At 38.2% G+C, this 19,406-nt stretch overlaps 1 pseudogene; it reads right to left on the bottom strand.

The window, feature by feature from the left end:
- Positions 1–17,236: 17,236 nt before the first annotated feature.
- LOC104415582 overlaps positions 17,237–19,406 on the bottom strand; it is a 106,458-nt pseudogene continuing 104,288 nt past the window's right edge.

The following is a 19,406-nucleotide window of genomic DNA, read 5'->3' as shown; positions in this document are numbered from 1 at the left end:
TCTTTAGTAAACCTGGAGGACAAGATGAAAGACCTTGCTCTGCAAATTCAAGCCAATGCCAAAGGAGAGGAGGTAGCTCATCTAAGGGAGGACTTGAAGAGGCTAGAAGGCGTAGTCCAGTCAATGGGAGAATTCCAGATCGTGCGCATTCCCAAGCAGACATGACTCCTTTCTCACCCTCTTTTTAAATGATGACAAAAAGGGGGAGAACCAATTTGAACAAACAAACATTATTTTAAAACTTTGATTTTTGTGGTTATGACTTGAGAACTTGAACTTGGCTGTGAGACTGAATGGCTGTGGAATTTGATGCTTGACTGGTTGCATTTATATTAAGTATTGTTATATGGTATTACTCATGAAAGACTAACCAATTTTGCTGTGGATGCGAGTCTGGTTGTTTATTAATCTTTATGAGTTAGCCATATTGCTTGAGAAATGTTTTTGCAGTCAAAGTTGTTCAAATCTACAAGAAAGTTTTGTCACCATCAAAAAGGGGGAGATTGTTGGAGAAATCTTTCCGTAAGATTTTGAAGCCGACAAAACATTTCTATCGTCTAGTCTTGATATCATTGGTTTAAAGTCTCAAGACTTTGTAATCTAAAGTCTCAAGACTCAAGACTCAAGACTCAAGACTCAAGACTCAAGATTATTCTCACCGACGCCTTTCTAATCCAAAGGACGTAGGATATCCGGCCGAAGTATATGGTTGGGGATTTGATCCAATCCTCTGGAATAGATCCCTTGGTTGGATAATCATTTCGGATTCTTTTGATTCTTATCTAAGATCAATTGAAGATCTGATGGTCGACGAAACATTCTTGGAATGTTCTATTCTTGGAAACCAAAATCCTGATTGTATGGGCGAACAGATTGATGGGCTATCATCGATTCCTTAAATAGCTCGGATGATCTTCTTAATTGATTCCGTCCAACGGGTAGATTGGAGGAATTCCTTTGGTAAGTGCCAACGGCTATGATGGCATAAAGGAGTATAAAAGGAAGACGTTCTAGTTGTTCTAAGTGTGTGATCGATAGATAAATTCCAGAGTCTGAAGAACCTTGATTGTTAGTCGAGACTGTTCGAGCGAAATTGTATACACAGAGAGTGGTTGTACTTGGTGATACCTTGAGCGAGTGTAGTAGATCATCTACATCGAGAAATCAAGGAAGATCAACACTGTAACATCTCTTTGTTCATAGTGGAATCCAGCCAATCGGCTGTCAGTGCAGAAGAGTGGACGTAGGCTTGAATCAAGCCGAACCACTATAAACCTCGTGTTTAATTCTCTCTTTCCTTTACTCAGTCTTACGATTGATTTTTTAATCCTTCATCTGTTTAAGTATTGCGCAAACTGCAAGAAAATTTTCATAAACCTATTCACCCCCCTCTAGGTACTCGTACTAGCATTATCAAATGAGAAAATGGACGGGCTCAACTCCATGGGCACATGACGCAATGATGCTTATCACAGTAATTTGCAGTCCTTTTCCACTTTGAATATGTTATTTTCAAGATTTCATTTCTGCTGATTTTTACATAGAATTGGAACGTAGTATTTTTGGGAAGAAAAAGGAATCCTCTAATTCTTCATATATGCCCACAAGTTTCCAATCTTAACTGTCAAAACACCATTTCCAACATTATGAACGCCGAGCACTATGCAAACAGCTGAAAGGTCTTTACTGTTGAAGGGCTGCGGAGTCCTTTGAATTTTGGATGCACGTCTGGTAATTGCACACTCAAATAATCAAATGTTTGCTATAGGTGCTTTAGGGACAGAACAGACTAACTACACATTATTTTGTCAGTCACTTACAACTAGAAACTAACAGATATATTAGAAAGATAAGCAATGACACTAAACCTTCAAAAGAGTGCTACATTGAACCTGTGTACCATATACTATAAACGCAGCCAACAGGTTTGGCTTGAAGGTAATCAAATGCTAGGCAGATCTTGACGAATTGAGTGCGTGAAAGGAAAGCTGGAGGTTGGATACGAATATTAGAATCTTAGTGAGAGATCTACAAGAAAGAAGGTCATACTTGTGCACAAATCAAAATCATTTCTATTCCAGTTTCGCATGATCACAAATAGTGCCAAGTGCCGCACACGAGCTTAGAACTTAGATTATGTTATTTGGTAGTCAAATGCTACAAAGCAAAAGGAAATCATTGAAAAGTATGTTCATATTAGAGTTATGCAAGCAAATGCAATCGTGCTTTCACTTATTGAGCGTTGCAAAAGTCCATACAACACCATCAAGGTAACTAGACAAACCAAGAAATCATCATCAAGACAGACAGCAGGACCCAATAGAGGGTTATCTATAGGTTGTTCTTTCTTATGGTTATCCCATTCAACATTTTCTGCGCGTACCATTGATGGCTTTCTAGGCAATAGTAGTGAATTGCCTTCGTCTTATCATATAACGACTTTGAATCACCCTATCAACATTATTAGATGCTTTAAATGACTTCAAATGTATGCACTTTAGGATCTAATCATCGTAGGACCTTAGACCTGTTAAATGGGTGGGTTAGGTCGGGTTTGGGTCGGGTCGGAAATGATCCAACCCAAATCGACCCATTTAACCTGTTTGTGACCCATTTATTGTAGTACAAAATTTTTGCCCTATACCCAACTCATTTAACTAAACCTAAGAAAGCTTATTCTTATAATTTTATTTTTAAAAATGGTATTGCTAAAATACTTTTATGCAACACAAATTTAATGGACAATTTTTACAATTTTTTTAAGAATATAATTTTTAATTTTTAATTTATTATTATTTTTTTTTATCTTCTTCTTTAGTCGGCCTGACCACGATGATGGCTGACGACCAGCCATAGGCAAGCCTCGAGCTCATCGGGCTTGCCCGACGACGATGAGCTCGAGGCTTGCTAGATCGGTGAGGCTCGAGCCTCGGCCGACGACGGTGAGATGAGTCTCGCCGATTGGCCAAGCTCAAGCCTTGCCAACGTTGGGCGAGCTCAATCCTCGCCAAGATTGAGTGAGCTTGAGCTCACCCCTTGCTAGATTTAACAAGCTTGAGCTTGAGGCTCGTCGATTAATGAGGCTAGAGCCTCGCTTGGCCGGTTGCCACTGTCACCATGCCGGCCATCGGCTAAGGAAGGAGAAAGAAGGAAAAAAAGGAAAGAAAAAAAAAAAAGAAAAAAAGAAAAGAAAATTGAAATATAAAAAATAATTATAATTATAATTTTTATTTAAAAATAATTTGTAAAGTTAAAGAGAGAAGAGAGAGATTGTGAGGCTTTTGGTTGAAAATGGGTTTTAAGTCTAACCCATTTAAGACCCACTTAAGACTCATCTATCTTTAGTCTTCAATTGTTAAACCCATTTGGCTAGCTTCTTCAAAAAATAAGTAACTCATATATGACCCATTTATGATTTAAATGGATCATATATGAGTTTAAGACCCATTTTGCCACATCTATCTAAGTTAATAAATTTCTACTTCAAATCCACTGCCAAAAGTTTCATGCACTCAGCAACCGGTTGAAGGACTCTCAAATTTCACGATTGGACACTGTATAGACCGAAACGAGCCAATACTTAACAGAGCATAGCATCTAAACTAAGCATCACTCATCAGGGCTCGAATAAACAACTTCTTAGCTATTTCACTCGATGGATGAAACTGCGGAATTATCGACATGGATTTCAGTGGGGACCCATGAACTTTTTGACCGGAGCTGTGGGTGAGGGAGAGCAGAGGAATGAGAAGCTTGGACGGCGAGGTCATTGCCGACGCGGGAGAGGCAACTGACGGAGCGAGCGAAGGTCTTCAAGGCATTGCCGCTGAGGGTGGTCTCCATTGTTTTTGGCTGGCGCGCGTGCTTGGGTTTTGGTATGGTCAAATGAAACGCGCGAAGGAATTAGGCAGTGAATATGAATCAGACGGGGTGGAATGCATTATGCATGTTTCATTAAATTATTTTTTGGCCTATCCGATTATTATAATTGATTTTTTCTATTTATTAATTTTTTTAAGGAGAGCCTTTCTTTTCTTTTTTTCTTTTTTTTTATGTTCTTGACTTATTTGTGCATTTTGATCAAAAGCTTTTGAGTTAGTTAAATCTATCGATTTTGAGCACAATAATAATCCAATCTTTCTGATCTAAGTCAACCGCAGAATGTTCGGCTCATTTTTAGGTAAATGAAAGAAGCAGACTCACACCATGTCGTGTAAAAATATTTCAATAGATATTTTCATTAATTGATATAACACGTTAACTACCATTTTTTGCCTGAAACATAAGATTACATCATCTGACCTTTATTGAAGTGAGTATATTAGCTTATCGATTTATCATTGGATAGCAGGAAATAATAACAAATATAAGTATTAATTATAATATATTCACAAAATGTGTAATATGAATAATTATAATTTCATACAAAAACTGTTATCATTTATAATATAATTGATTCATGATAGCATCATAACATAAAGAATTAATAATACAAAAAAATCCCAAACTATGCCCATTGTGACATAAATATCCCCAACTTTTTTATTGTCACTAAAACCCTAAAACTTGTCCATTGTAATACAAATATCCAAAAAAGAAAAAAATTATGCCATAAAAACTTCCAAACTAAAGTAGAAGTTATATATTGGGAAAATTACCAAAACAGTCTTAAACATATTGCAATTGTGACAATTCAGTCATAAACTTATTTTTTTGATCAATTGAGTCCTAAAACTTTTACAATTCTTCCCGATCGGTCCATCCGGCAAAAATGGCCGGCCGGTGCTAACGTGGCAGCCGGCCGGCACCAGCAACATTTTTTAATAATATTTTATTTTTTGAAATATTTTATTATTTTATTTTATTTTTTTTCTTTATTTTTTTTTTCCCTTCTCCCTCTCCTTCCTTCCTCCTCCTCCTTTCCTCCTCCCTCCTTCTTGCCTTGGCTCCGGCGATTGGCCGAGGGGAGGGCTAGCTGTCACTGATTAAGGCGGCCGTGCTAGCTCGCCTGCCGTTGCTAGGCGAGGGCGAGCCCCGCCGATTTGGCGAGGGCTCGCCGCCGCCGGCAAGCTCGTGCCTAGCAATGGTGGGGCGAGCCCTTCCGGATCTAGCGAGGGCTCACCTCGCCGCCAAGCAAGGCGAGCCCTCGCCGAGATCTCGACAAGGGGGCTTGCCATCGTGTTTGGCAAGGCCCTCCTCGCCGAATCTAGCGAAGGCTTGTCTCGCCCAACGATTGCGAGGCGAGCCCTTGCCGACCTCCGACGATGGCGAGGCCCCCTCGCTAGATTCGGGAGGGCTCGCCCGCCGGTGGTTGGGCAAGCTCACCCTCGCCCAACGACGACGAGGCAAGCTAGCTCGCCCGCCGCCCGGGCGATCGGCTAGCCCTCCCCCCTTTGGCCGGTCAGCCGGAGCCAAGGGAAGAAGGAGGGAGTAGGAGAGGAGGAGGAAGGAGGGAGAGGGAGAAGGAAACTAAAAAAATAAAACAAAAGAGGAAAAAAGATATAAAAAAAAAAAATTAATAAAATACTTCAATAAAATAAAATATTATTAAAAATGTCGCTGCGCCGACCGATTACCATGTCGTCGCCGGTGCCAGCCAACTGCCATGTCAGCACTGGCCGGCCATTTTGGCCAAATGAACTGATCATGAATAATTGTAAAAGATTTAAGACTCAATTGGTCAAAAAGATAAGTTTATGACTGAATTAACACAATTACAATATGTTTATGACATTTTTGGTAATTTTCCCATTATATATTACATTTTATAAATTTGGGTTTTATTTTACACAAAAATTTTTAGAGATATCTCGTGTCATGATAGACAAGTTAACAGTTTTTAATGACACAAGAAAAAGTTTGCAATATTTATGTTACAGAAGATAAAATTTAAAGCTTTTTTTGTGGTATTTGCCCCAATATAAAATCGAATTTTTCCACAATATATAAGAAAAATTAACCATAATTTGTACCCTATAGTTTTGTCCTTTTTTTTGTGACGTAAAAAGTTGTTTTGTGGGCAATTGGCCAAGGGAGAATCAATGTAGAGCCATTTCATTTTCAACCGCGATAATTCGGGATCCAAGGTGAGGCTGTTTCCCAATGAAACGTCAGCCCAGCTCATCGTGTCTCAGGGGGAGGGCGTTAGTGGGTGGAGACTTTATAATTCAGAAGGGCTGCGAAGAACAGTACGGGAGGAGAAAAATCAAGAGGTCAAAGATGATGCCCATCATCATTTGGGGTGGGAAATTTTTTATTAAACGAAGGAAACCACGAAGCCTTTAGGCGAATATGACGAAGGGACCCGGAGCAACTGAGAAAAGAGAAGAAAGAACGATCCCTCCGTCTCGCCTATTTATTGTTTTTTTCTTCACTGTCGCCACCAAACCTCCCTCCGAACCCGTCCCTTCAAAGCTGTAGCTCCAAGCCTCTTCTTCCGCTGCTCTTTTCCCTCCGAACCTGTTCCTTCTAAACTCTTGATCCAAGCCTCTTCTTCTCCCACAGCTCTTTTTCATTAACAGGAAGGAAGAGACGAGGCAAAGTCCGAGGTTAATGGCAATGGCGACCAACGGACCAGCTGATGATGGTGGTCGGAGGTACACTTCAGCGTCCTCGATCATGTATTAACTATGGTAAGCACAGTCTCCGTCTGTAAGCTGGAGGATTGCAAGTAAAATCATTCCAAAATCTTGATTTATTTTTTTGTACCCATCTCTGAACATATCGACTATATACATTCCATTATGTGAATGATATTTATTGAGAGAAACCTGGACTTTATGTATTATCAGGTGAGCTTGCTGACGCCTTCTAAATTTCAGTATTGTCCAACATGTAAGAGGATCTGAGTCTTCACTCTTTCTTTCACTTGCCTGAAGAAAATGGCCTGTTCCTCAGCACATTTTATTGAGAGTTAGATTAGCACATCAGTTTGAACCAACCAGATTTTTCCTTTCTTTTTTTCGTCAGTTGATCCAGGTTTTTGTTCTCGATGTTCGTAATGACTCAATTCTCAGAACAGAGCATGGGCCGGGCCTCGCTCAAAACAGAGCATGTACTTAGGGGCATGTCTAGTCAACGCAAAATGACACTTTTCTCACTTTTTCTAGATCGGGGCAGTTATGTCGAACCAGCCATATCTTTTTCTGCTCCTCTTTTGCCAATCGATCCTGGTTTTAATACTAGATGTTCATGATGACATGACTCTCAGAACAGAGCATATTTGGTTGAACTAATAACGGAGCATATTTGAAAAGTAAGACGGTTTCTTGTAGTCATTGACCCTTTTCATGATATTCATTTGGTAACTGAATAAAGTTGGATTCATAGCAGGAGTAATCCTCTCGAGTGTGACTACAATTTCAGATGAAAGTGAAATGACATGATAACTGCCATTTCTTTCTAAAAATCATTAAGTTGGAAAGAATGTGAACCTTCTCCTAAAATTATTAGAGTGAGAAAATTCTGTCACATTAATGAGACACGACTGTATATAAGCTCTGTTTCTTTCCTTTTCCAAGAGAAATTTGTATGAAGAACAACTTGTTAATCCAAAGTCTTATTAGCTTTTCCTCTTAAGAAAATATAAGAACTCCAATTAACTTTACCCTGCTTCGATCGGTAAGCATGTTTGTGCGTCTCAGTGGTTTTGTTTGTGTAATAGTGTTGCTAGAGTGGGTGTTAGGGAGGTGTCCCCTAGTACTCTGATGGTACATTTTGTCCAAAAGAAAGTTTTCATTAGCGTAATTGGCATGGATGAATAGATGGGTTAAACTCTAGCAGGGCATACATAGTTTAAATTCTTGCATTGCATAGACTCAGTAGCTATGATTTGCACTAGAAGCTTGGCATCATACCACGCATTAAATATCCTATTAGACTTGAATCAATCGTTCTTGATGTGTTTAGGCAAGTATATTAGTTATTAGCATTGAGGACTTTTTGATAATAGGACACTCATATCTTGGTAACTTTGGAGAAACAGTCATCGACTTGAGCTTTTGTGAAAGACTCTTCTAACAAGTTCCAAGATACGGAACAGAGTATGGAGCTCAAATTGTTGCAATTAACCAAGTTCTTGATTCTGAGTAGGAGTCCTTACTTCAAGCTATCAAGGATATGCATAGCTATATAGGTCTAGCCAACACTACAATTGCACCCGTCATGCTTATCTACACAATGGTCAAAATCATCCGGTAAAAATTAACCTTTGAAATGGGAAGACAAGAAATGGTCCCAAGGCTCCAACTTGCGTATGCTCTCATAGCCATTGCTCTCGGATGTGTCAAGTGTATTATGCTAATATACATTTTGCTTGGTGACATGCCTTGGTAAATTCTTGTTCCTTGCATCCTAATGTTCATTATCTCATCCACATTCGAACCCGTTGATCAATTAGAGAAGACGGGAGTTCTTAATTTTCTTAATGTTGTGGTTTGCTCTTGTGATGTTGGTTTTGATGTGCGTACTGCCAATGCTGGCTTGGACTTGATCCTCATGTTACAATATAATTACCTTGAACACCTTTTACTTCACAAAGCATAATATGATGATGAAGCTAATGGTACTCTAGTGCAATACAATGAAATTGGAGAAACAAGAGATTTTTTTTTTTCCCTTTCACTAGATAGAAACAGGGGATTTGATTTAGAGAATGTCAATATATTCTCATTCATTAATCTTTCGACACATGAATCGTGATTTTGATGTAGTTCATAACTTGATCCTTATATCCCAACCTCAACGATATTCTACATACTATCTTGACATGTATTTTGAGTCACAAATAAAAAGGCATTAAGCCCAACATAAAGGATTCATGCGATATGTGAGAGAGGGAAGTTAAGGGAAGTTAACTAGCTACAAATTCTAAAATGAAAGACAGCTCTTTGAGAACAAAGTGGAATCGCATTAGAAAAGTTAGATGCACGACCTTTTGTATGATGGGGCATATTTGGAAGAATAGAGAAGTGAGTAGTTATAAAAATATGTTATTTGGTTTAATGTAAGAATTTTCTTTTCATTTATATCCTCGGAGATGGGCCTAATCCGTCGAGATACGGGGGAAATCGTTCCAAGTCATTGGCAATGATTACTTTTGTGTAGTTGAGAAAGGGTTTTAAGCTTAGGTGAAGCCAACTATCCCATTTTCTTTGTTCAACTTTATGTGTATATGAGACGAAGCTTCGAGTGGGGACCATCAAAAGCCTAAAGCAAATCATAGGAAATTCAATATATTTGCACCTTGCAGGAGTGTAATCACCTACTGACCCACGATTAATTAGGTAAAAAAGAAGATTCATCTTTCGATAAAAATATTCTGCGAGCAAGGTTTATTTCAAGTCTCATCATTTCTGAGGAGGAAAAGTTACTGAGACCTTCGAATAAAAGTCACTATTAATATAAGAGTTGCTCTTAACAAAATAAAGAAATGAAAAAGCTTAGGCCGAAAAAAAAAAATTATTGTTTCTTAGAACAAAAGAAAACAAGAGAATGAATGCGCAGCCGTGCATCTTCCATGCAAGTGATAGAATTTTCCCACGTTGTCACTTCTTGGCATTTTTTAATGACTGTTTGATTCCACCGTTCCACATCTCCTTAGGAGGAGAATTAAACAAATAGTTGAGAGATATTTACAAATTTTGTAAGGAGAATTGTCTAAAAATTCCAAACTTATTATACGATGGCCAATCTAATGTTATATTATCTAACTTGGTCAATTTAATCCTAAATATTTTGATAATTTTTCAATGTAGTCTATTCATTTAATTTGATCAGAAATAATACATTGCTAGTCGTGTTGTGTAGGTAATTCGACGCTGATTGAATAATAGTAATTTTTAGTCAAAATCAGTTAGATGGATTACATTAGAAAAGTGTTAAAAAATTTAAGACTAAATTGGTCAAATTGAAAATTTTAAAATTGAATTGATTATTGTATAATAGGTTTAGAATTTTTTGGATGAATATTTTGAGAATTTGCATTTGTTGATGACAAGAGGATTAATCCTGAAGTTCAGTAGGATTAAACATAGAATTGTCATTTGGTCAAGAGGAGTAAACAAATAATTGTCTTTTTTCCAAGAGGACTAAGGACGAAGTATTCCCCACCTTAAACAGATAGTCTTTGCGGCCGCGAAGGCTCAAAAACCATTTGTTTGATTCGGGGGAGGGGGACTCTCTCCCGAAGAGAGGCCACGTGGACCTTACAAGAGCTTACCCGGCACCAGCATCTATCGGATTCGCGCTCCGCGTTTGCGACCGCTAAAATTATTTGTTTTATTCTCCTCCTAGAAGGACTATCTCCAAAAGGCCACGTAAACCCTAAAGGGGAGAAAAAGAAAACTCTCAAAGAGCTTACCCTACACCAGCATGTACCCGATTCCTCCCAACTGCTGCCCATTCCGGCCGCAAATGAGGAGTGGCCACGTGGACTCTAAAAGAGCTTACCTTACACGAGCATGTACTCGATTACTTTCTGCCGATTCCGGCCGAGCTTACCCTACACCAGCATGTACTTGATTCCTCCCAACTACGGATGATTCCAGCCGAAAAGAGGCCACGTGGAAGAGCGCTTACACTCCGATCAAAAAGGAACAGATCTTACACTACACCAGCATGTACCCAATTCGTCCTAACTCCGGACGATTCCGGCCGCTAATGAAGAGAGGCCACGTGGACTCTAAAAGAGGTTACCCTACACCAGCATGTATCCGATTCCGTCGGCCGATTCCAGCCGCAAATGCAGAGAGGCCACGTGGACTCTAGAAGAGCTTACCTTACACCAACATCTACTGGATTACCGCTTGCCGCTGGACCGGGAAAGAAGCGAGGCTCAAGATGATGGTATTCAAATATGCTCTGCGCAACTCACAACTTCGCAGCAAGTTTTACTTCAGACAAGGAACGAAGGGAGTAATCACTCAAGATTCAGATCATAATGGAAAACAACATTCCAGCCGGTCACGGTAATCGCAGGTAAGCGTCGATGGCATCTCTTCACTACAGTGGTCCAGCCCTCCTTCCGTAAGTCGGAGGATTGCTAGTAAAATCTTGCAGTCTTGAATTCCTTTCCTGAAGAAGAACTTCGTATCTCCGATCATTTACCTTGTGCGTTTCAGTATTTGAATGTTGTTTTGTTTGGAAACAATCCATACTCTGCATAGATTAAGTGCTTGTCCTTCCCAATGTTGCCTTCGGAAACCGTTGCCCTGTTTTTGTTTACTCTTGTGAACTGATTTGTGTGTTTATTCTTGATCCTCATTATTAGAGCTTTTGCGAAAAACTGGTTGTCTACAAGTAGTTTGCTGATCTTAATTCCAAAAAATGAAGTAGAGCACGTGTCCTCATCCTCCATAGAGGAGGAGATGCCGTCATGGAGGAGCTCGATGATGCTACGGGCCATGGAGCTCCTCCACCATCGAGCTCCGTGGAGATCCCCCTTCATGGAGCATGGAGCATCGAGCATCCTCCTCCATGGAGGATGACGGCATCATCCTCCATAGAGAAGGAGATGCCGTCATGGAGGAACTCGATGGTGCTATGGAGCACGGAGCTCCTCCACCATCGAGCTCCACGCAGATCCTCCTCCTCCATGGGAGCTTCTCCACCATCGAGCTCCATGGAGATCCTCATGGAGCTCCTCCTCCATGGAGGATGATGGCATTAGGAGGATGACGGCATCCTCCTTCCCGGTCCTCTTGGAGTATTTGTTCAATTCCCATACCAGGAATAATCCCTCCCAAGTGTGCATACCATTAAAACAATTGAGTTTGTCTTAGGAAAGTGAAATCCATAATAACTGCCATGTCTTTTTGACAATCACGAGGTTGGAAAGAGGGTGAGTGTGGAGGATTGTGAGTGCTGTCTTCATTTCCTTTCGTGAAAAAGAACTTCCTATCCCTTGTCATGTTTCGGTGTGTATTCCATTATGTATATGCTGTTTCATTAGGAAGAAATCTATACTCAGCGTAAATTAGGTGAACCCGTCCTTTTTATTGTTTCATTCTGAAACCATGGTACAAGTATGAGTTGCTCATAAGTTCATTTGTTTATCTATCAATATGCTAATTCTTGATCCTTATTGCTTGAGCTTCTATGAAAGACGATTATCTAACAAGCGATTTGCTGATTTTTATTTCAAGGAATGTGTTGGATTATGTGGCTCAAGTTAACGAAGATCTTGATTCCCTCGAGAATGCTTTGCGTCAGCTCATCAGGGATAGGCATACCTCTACAAGTCTAGCCAACATTTCCAATGCACCAAGCATTATGCTTATTTGTGAAGCAATCAAAATCATTCGGCAAAAATTAATCTTCAGGATGGGAAGGCAAAATATTAACCCAAGTTTTCGAATTGCCTTAGCTGTGATCACCGTTGCTCTTGGATGTGTCAAGTGCAGTCTCCTGATGTGCGTCGTGCTTGGCGACTTGCCTTGGCCTATTTTCGTTGGATGCGTTCTAATGTTGGTAGCCACATTTGTGTTCATCGCCAACTGAGGATTGATTGGGGCGATAGTTTGTGTTGTTTATATGTATTTGATTTGCTTGGTAACCTTCTAATGCTGGGTCAGATGTGAACCTCATGTTATATTATTACTTTGAACACCCTTTGCATAACATAGTAGAATACATTATGATGATGATTAGAATTTGTTCTAGTGCAAAGTCCTCTCCATCTAAGAGTATTTTGAGCTAGTTTAAGCATATCTTGGAAAGTTTCCACCAGCCCCTTCCCTATAAGGCAGCTTTAATCTTTTTGCTAGAGTGCTAGTTTCGAGTTGCACTGGTAAGATAAAGCTTATGGAGTTGCATTACCAGTAAACAAAACTAAGAAATGGTGAATTAGAGAAATAGGGAAAATTTTTCCTTTGGGCCAGAGAAAATAGGGGAAATGAGAGTACATAAAAAAGAATCACACACCCTCATTCGGTATTCTTTCATTTCGGATTCACGTGTTGTTAGTTTGATATAGTTTATATAGCTTCTTTCTCATATAATTTTCATCACTACCGTTGTGCTTTTGAGATTGATTTAACAAAATCATTTGATAATTTCATCATTCATCAATCACAATGTCACTAGTTACTCATCCATGGTCCATGGCCGAACAACAAAGATGGTCATGTGCGCATTTTTATGTATTTTATTGCATTACATGATAATAAATGAGGAATCAAACCGATTGTTATATAGGATCTTAAATTCATGTAAAAAATTGCTTTATTCCCCTATAATAATAATAAAAAGTCCGCACATGCATATGAAGAATATATTTAAATGTGTGGAGAGAGTTAGATATAAAAATAAAAATTGATATAGGAAAAAATTCAACTTATTGTAAGATTAAACTCGATGCTAGTAAGTAAGAAAATTAGAGGATTATATCTTAACTATTTTTAAATTACAATTTTTTCCATTTTATCATAGTATGTTACTATAACATATCTGAAAAACAGACAAAAGCATTACTTAAAGATTTTTATTATATAAGTTGAAATCCTAGTTAGATTTGTTTGTATGCAGTAGTGATTAACCGGCACTCACTACTCACTCCATGGATAATCGATTAAATTAGCATGTGCCATAAACATAATTTCTCTAGTATGGGCCAATTGTTCTTAACATTCCCATGAAGCAGGAGCGTTTGGGCCTGGACCGGCCCGCTTCATCGAGGATCGGATCTGTTGCGGGTCATAGAGAACTCGGATTTAAGCTCCGACCCATATAAAATCCATAATCCACGTTCACGCCTTGTCGCTTCCCTCACCTGGTGCCGCTGCATTGCTCTCGATCCTCGTCCGGCTGAATTCGGGCAATTCTTCATCCCTCTGCATACGTAGTTTACTCCGGACTGCGAAGCTTTCATGTGGGTGTTTTTTTATCTTTTGCATATGATCGACTCGATAAATGATTTTGTAAAACGAAAGCTGCATTTGACTAGTAATCTCGTGTATCTTGCTTTTGAATGGATCGTTGCGTTGTGAAAATGCGAAAAAATCTTGGTGAATTGCAGAACTTACAAGACTTCAATTAATTGGTCGGTTCTCACCAGTGTCTTAGCTTTAAGACACTGGTGATGGAAGGAGTGAAAAGGGAGAGTTCCCAAGTTCCAAACCCCACAGATTGAGCACGTCCCAAGCTCAAAATGTGAGCAAATTAGAATTCTTCATAGTTCGATCATCTATCAAATAGAGAGTACATAATTTGTATTCACATCTGTCCGTACTTGGAAGAGGATTTGTGCGACTTTGGAAATCCACTTATCTAAAAATATAGCCTGTATCTATCAAAATAAATACATTTATAAGAAAGTAAACGATGAAAATGAAATTAGATAACATCCACATAATTTAAAATTGATTTAAAAAAAGATAGACGAGACAGAAGTTCATTAGCTTTAATTTGTTATTTTATTGTTCGACAACTTATGTTCTCAATCTTACAATTAAAATAGAATTTAAATATTGATAGGAAGAGATGACGTCTAGCTTTCACTTACCCATTAAAATTTGAAGAAAATATCAATTGAAAAATATAACATGAATAAAGAAATCCATATACTTCTAAAAAAATAAAAATTGAAATTGTGATGAAGCTAAATGTCTACAAACTCTTCTTCTCTGATTTTTCTATTATGCGAGTATAAAAAATTTCTATTATAGGTCTTTTTCAGCAAGACTTGAAGTTTAAACTTTCAGCCACATTTCGTATGTCTGGTTTAACAAGTATTTTTACTATGCCCGTTTGGTAACAAGCCTAGATAAGATGATGCCAAAATTGGTGACAATGATTATAATTAAAAAAAAAGAAAAAAAAGAATAACAAACACACGTCAAAATGTGTTTATTAATAAGCACATGTCCAACATATAAATCGATATATGTGAAGGTGCGTTTACAATATATGTTTGCATAAAGTGCAAATCACATAAGTAGTTCATAGTATTATAAGTAACAATTAGTCATTGTAATGCACATTATATTTATTTGACGCCGAAATTCAATAACGCAAATAATGAGAAAATGACACGTGGCTTGATCTTGAGAAGCCTTGACCAGATAACACAATTTTAGTGTCTTTAGAATTGATGACCTAGCAGCAATTCTCACTTTCGGGAATTTAGTCCATTTGAACTAGGAGAAGTGTTACAACTCTAGGTCAAATTGTCTTCCATAAAATGTTAACTCCACAATAAATAGTCATGACAAATACGCTAGTGCTAGTGCGTGATTAAAAGCTATGATACTTTAGAATAGTCAGATTAGAATCACATGTGCAAGTTTTTCATCTTTGATAACTTCTTTAAATTGTGTCAACTAGCAAATTAATTGCACCCTTATTGAGCAATTTCTGCCTGCATTTGGAAAGATGCCCAAGTTTTTCATCTTTGATGACTTCTTTAAATAGTGTCAACTAGCATATTAATTAGCCACTTATTGAGCAATTTCTACCTGCACTTGGAAGGATATATTTGAAATTGGGATCGAAAGTCGGGTAAGGACTAATTAGTCGTGAGATAACGTACTAGCACCAAAATTAAACATCGACAATAATATGGGGAACATTTTGTAATACCTTTTGCATAATTATTTTTTCATTCCATATTAGTGCCGCTTGTATACCCCATTAGCATATTCCTTGGTTGGTCATCGAATTTTTAACTATAATGATAATTGGCGATTATTTTATGGACCTTAATTATCACAAGATAAAGTATGATGACCAAAATTAAATAGTCGCAATATTATAATACAAGAATCATTTTTGTAATTTTTAACGGATATATATATATATATATTCCATTGATTTTATGCTTTAATTTTCTCAATGATCATAATGCATTTTAATATTAGTCTATTCGTTAACAATAAACTCATAAATCATGCGACTAGCTTTCTTTTTCAATTCATAATAGCGAGACTATTTTGAGTTACACTAATGTGATAATTTTTAAGTAAATATTCATATAAATCTGTCTAGGTATTATTTAAATAAATAAAAAACCAAATCATCGCCACTGAAAAAGGTTGTAACCCTAGGTCCAAATTTTAGCTTCCCATCTCAAAGATTAATTTTGCTGGACAATTTTGACCATGGTATATATAAGCATGACATGTGCTTGGGGAATATTGCCGGACTGATATGAGTATACATGATGATGGTGTTTCCAATCCTCTATGGTGCAATTCAAAATTGAGAAATGATGAAAAAGGATATGCACCTGACTAAGCAATCATCTTACATTGAAACTCTTTATAATTTAAATCATCCAATCCTTGCATTAGGTTTCGGAAAACTGACGCAACTGAACCTTCTTTGGATGAGAAACATGGGAATATGCAACAGCAAGGTGTAGGATGATACGCCCACAACTCAAAAGTTCATTATATGTTTTTGCGAAAAGGCCTAAACAATTTAAAACCAAAGAGATAACATCACACCACTAACAATATTCAAATACGTTGAATGCAGCAGCACAAGATGGAAGAGTCACGTACGACAAGAGAGCTTCTAGACGATCCAAACCAACAATCAATTCACGCTTTGGGGACCCTCTCGGGGCATGTAAACTTTACATACTAGGAATCGCTTTGTGAGTGCTACTGTGGTTGGGTTCCGCCGCTGACAAAAAAGAGTAATTGATTGCGACCCTCCTATTATCTGTAAACAATAGACTCTTGGTGGCGATGCGAATATGTCGAGGCCCAAGACGCAAGTTGAACTGCCAACAATCAATCCAAGCAGATCGAAACGCCAGACTCATTTTTCTCCAAGTCCATTTGTAGTCCAAGCACAGCTCACTCAATATTTATATATTGCCTAGCCATTATGAGGGAAAAATTGTTCAAATCATCCTTAAACCTATTATACGGCAACTAATTCAGCCTTTAATTTTTTAATTTTGCAAACTCAGTCCTAAATCTTTTGACAACTTGCCAATTCAATCTCAAATCCTTTGATTGTGCTAATTTAATCATAAGCTTTTAAACAATTTGCCTAACTAGTCCTTAGCGTCCCAGTCAACATCAATCGTCTCATGTGACGCAGCCAATACTAACGTAGACAACCTTTTAACCAACCTCACCCAATTCATCACTTCCTCTTTTCCTCCTATTTTACCTAATGATGAATGGAGGAATGTGAATATACAACTCGGGTGATGACTTGTGATGCCGTAGACATCTTAAGGAATCATGCTGACCATGAAGAAATAGTCACCCCGAAAATCAAATCGTATCGAATGAAACTGAGCAGAGGGGCTAGAGACTATGGAATTGATTGAAGGAGAATTGGTCAATTCATTGTTCAAGCCATCCATTCAACCACCGCACATGATGAGAACAAGCAGGAAAAGCAGAGGGAACAGGAATATCCAAAAGGTACCTCAACCAAATGCATCAAAGGGCCCCTTGGAAGGCTAAACGATGAATGGTCTTCTGGATTGTCGTTTGAATGGCCAGACTTTGGTTCGTCTACGAGGAACATCAAAGTGTTCATATGTCCCTCGTTTGCATCAAAGCGAGGTAATATTATCTCTACAACCACCTGCATCATGGCGGATCATCTCTAACTGGGTTTCGGTATTGTCCTTATGGAATTGTTACACTATCCAATCCACCTCATATCGTCTAATCAAAACAGCAAGATGGGCCAACTTCATTGAACATTAAAGCAAATAAAAGCAGACGATTAAAACAGCATAATCTGCTAAATGCTTTCAATGACACTTATCAAATAAGATAATTTTCCATTAAAGAAACAATATGATCTTAATAACTTCCGCCTGAATGACCGATCGGTCTTTGCCACTGGAGAAATCAAATGTCCTTGACCATGAATGGGACACCCTAAATAAGTGCTAATCAGTCCCCTCTAAAAGTCATGGGCAACATGAAAGGATGAATGTACGGACTTCATGTGCAGATATATGGCACAGAATAAAACTGAACAAACATCAAGACATTTTTCCTGAAGGGTCAAGTCCATGGATGAATGACCATAGGTTGAGGTGACAAATACAACATAAAAAAACATGATGCCACGACACAAAATCTGTGAGAGAAAAACCTCAGACACGACTTATGTATCCTGAAATATGCATGGAGGGACTCATTCTGCAGAACAAACTCCTTATCCGAGCCTTAAGTAAATTTTATGATACCTTGACACTGCAAATTACCTCAGCAGAAAATATTGCCACAAATCAGAACACTAGAAATTCGCCATCCTCAAGTATAGATAATGGAAGCAACTCACAAGGAAATGTTAAACTGAAGTGGTTGGAGTTTAAAAAAAGATGTAATCATTCTAGAATGTGATTTTAAGAAAGGAACATCAACATCTCTAAAACCTTTGACTGCTTCCTTTTTAATATACAAGATTGACTTAGAATGGTTTTCAACAGACAAAACAGAACGCCTTCTACGGCAAGGGATCTATTTGGTCAAAAAACTTCAACAGTCTTCTTAACGTTTTGAATGTGCTGTTGCAAATAGTAGAGAAAGAAAGTGGGAGAAAAACTGACATATTATTTTCATAAACAGAGGGACTACAAGAATAGCTCAGAGAAACTCGGTATAGAAGGCAGCAGAAACTTTAATCAGTCATAGATCTCCACATGAACAGCTGTTTTAGAGATGGTATAGGGCACACCCCCACACCACCACAACATTTGAAGTTGCAAAGCTAGAAAGGAATTATTTGACAGATTTTACAAGGTCTAAACACAATTTCCAATGGTTCTAAACTGCTAGGTCCTGTCCATAAAGCATGTGACTCTTGTAAGTACTATCAGCACTGCTCTGTTTTTATTAGGAGGAAGCCAGGAACAAGTTGTGATAGAATAAAAGTGCAGAACCATACCTATATCGATACCTCACTCAGCAAAGCACATCAACTTAATATTGAAAAACGAGAAAGGGGGGAGTGCATTAAAATGGCAGCTTTGTTGCATGGTGGACCAGTTAAATTGGGACAAGAACTAACGTATAGTCAAGTAGGAGAAAAAATGAGAACAGAAAAAATGACAAAGGATGCTTAAAGCAAGCAAGATACTACTCCAACTATATGAAGGAACACAAGACAGGAAATATCAAGCATAGGAAGGAACAAGCACTTACCTGTAAAACTAACAGAGCAAGGATATCATAGTCAAACAGGAAACATGACGTTATTGATCTTCACAGTATGGTGGTGTTGATCGAATACAGAGTTCATGACCATCCTCCTTATCATCATCTTCATCCTCATTGGCATCAACCCAATTACCTGGATGATGTCATGAAGAACCATTTTCATCTACACAAGAAAAGAATGAAGAAAATCGCTTTAGAGGGATTATCCAATTCAACTACTAACAAACTGCATGAACATACTTACAATGTGCTAATTAGTGATATGTAAGT

The sequence above is a fragment of the Eucalyptus grandis genome, chromosome 8 (genome assembly GCF_016545825.1).
Source record: "Eucalyptus grandis isolate ANBG69807.140 chromosome 8, ASM1654582v1, whole genome shotgun sequence".
NCBI classification, from domain to species: domain Eukaryota; kingdom Viridiplantae; phylum Streptophyta; class Magnoliopsida; order Myrtales; family Myrtaceae; genus Eucalyptus; species Eucalyptus grandis.
Note: the sequence above shows the minus strand (reverse complement) of the source record. Positions and strands in the feature narration are given on the sequence as shown.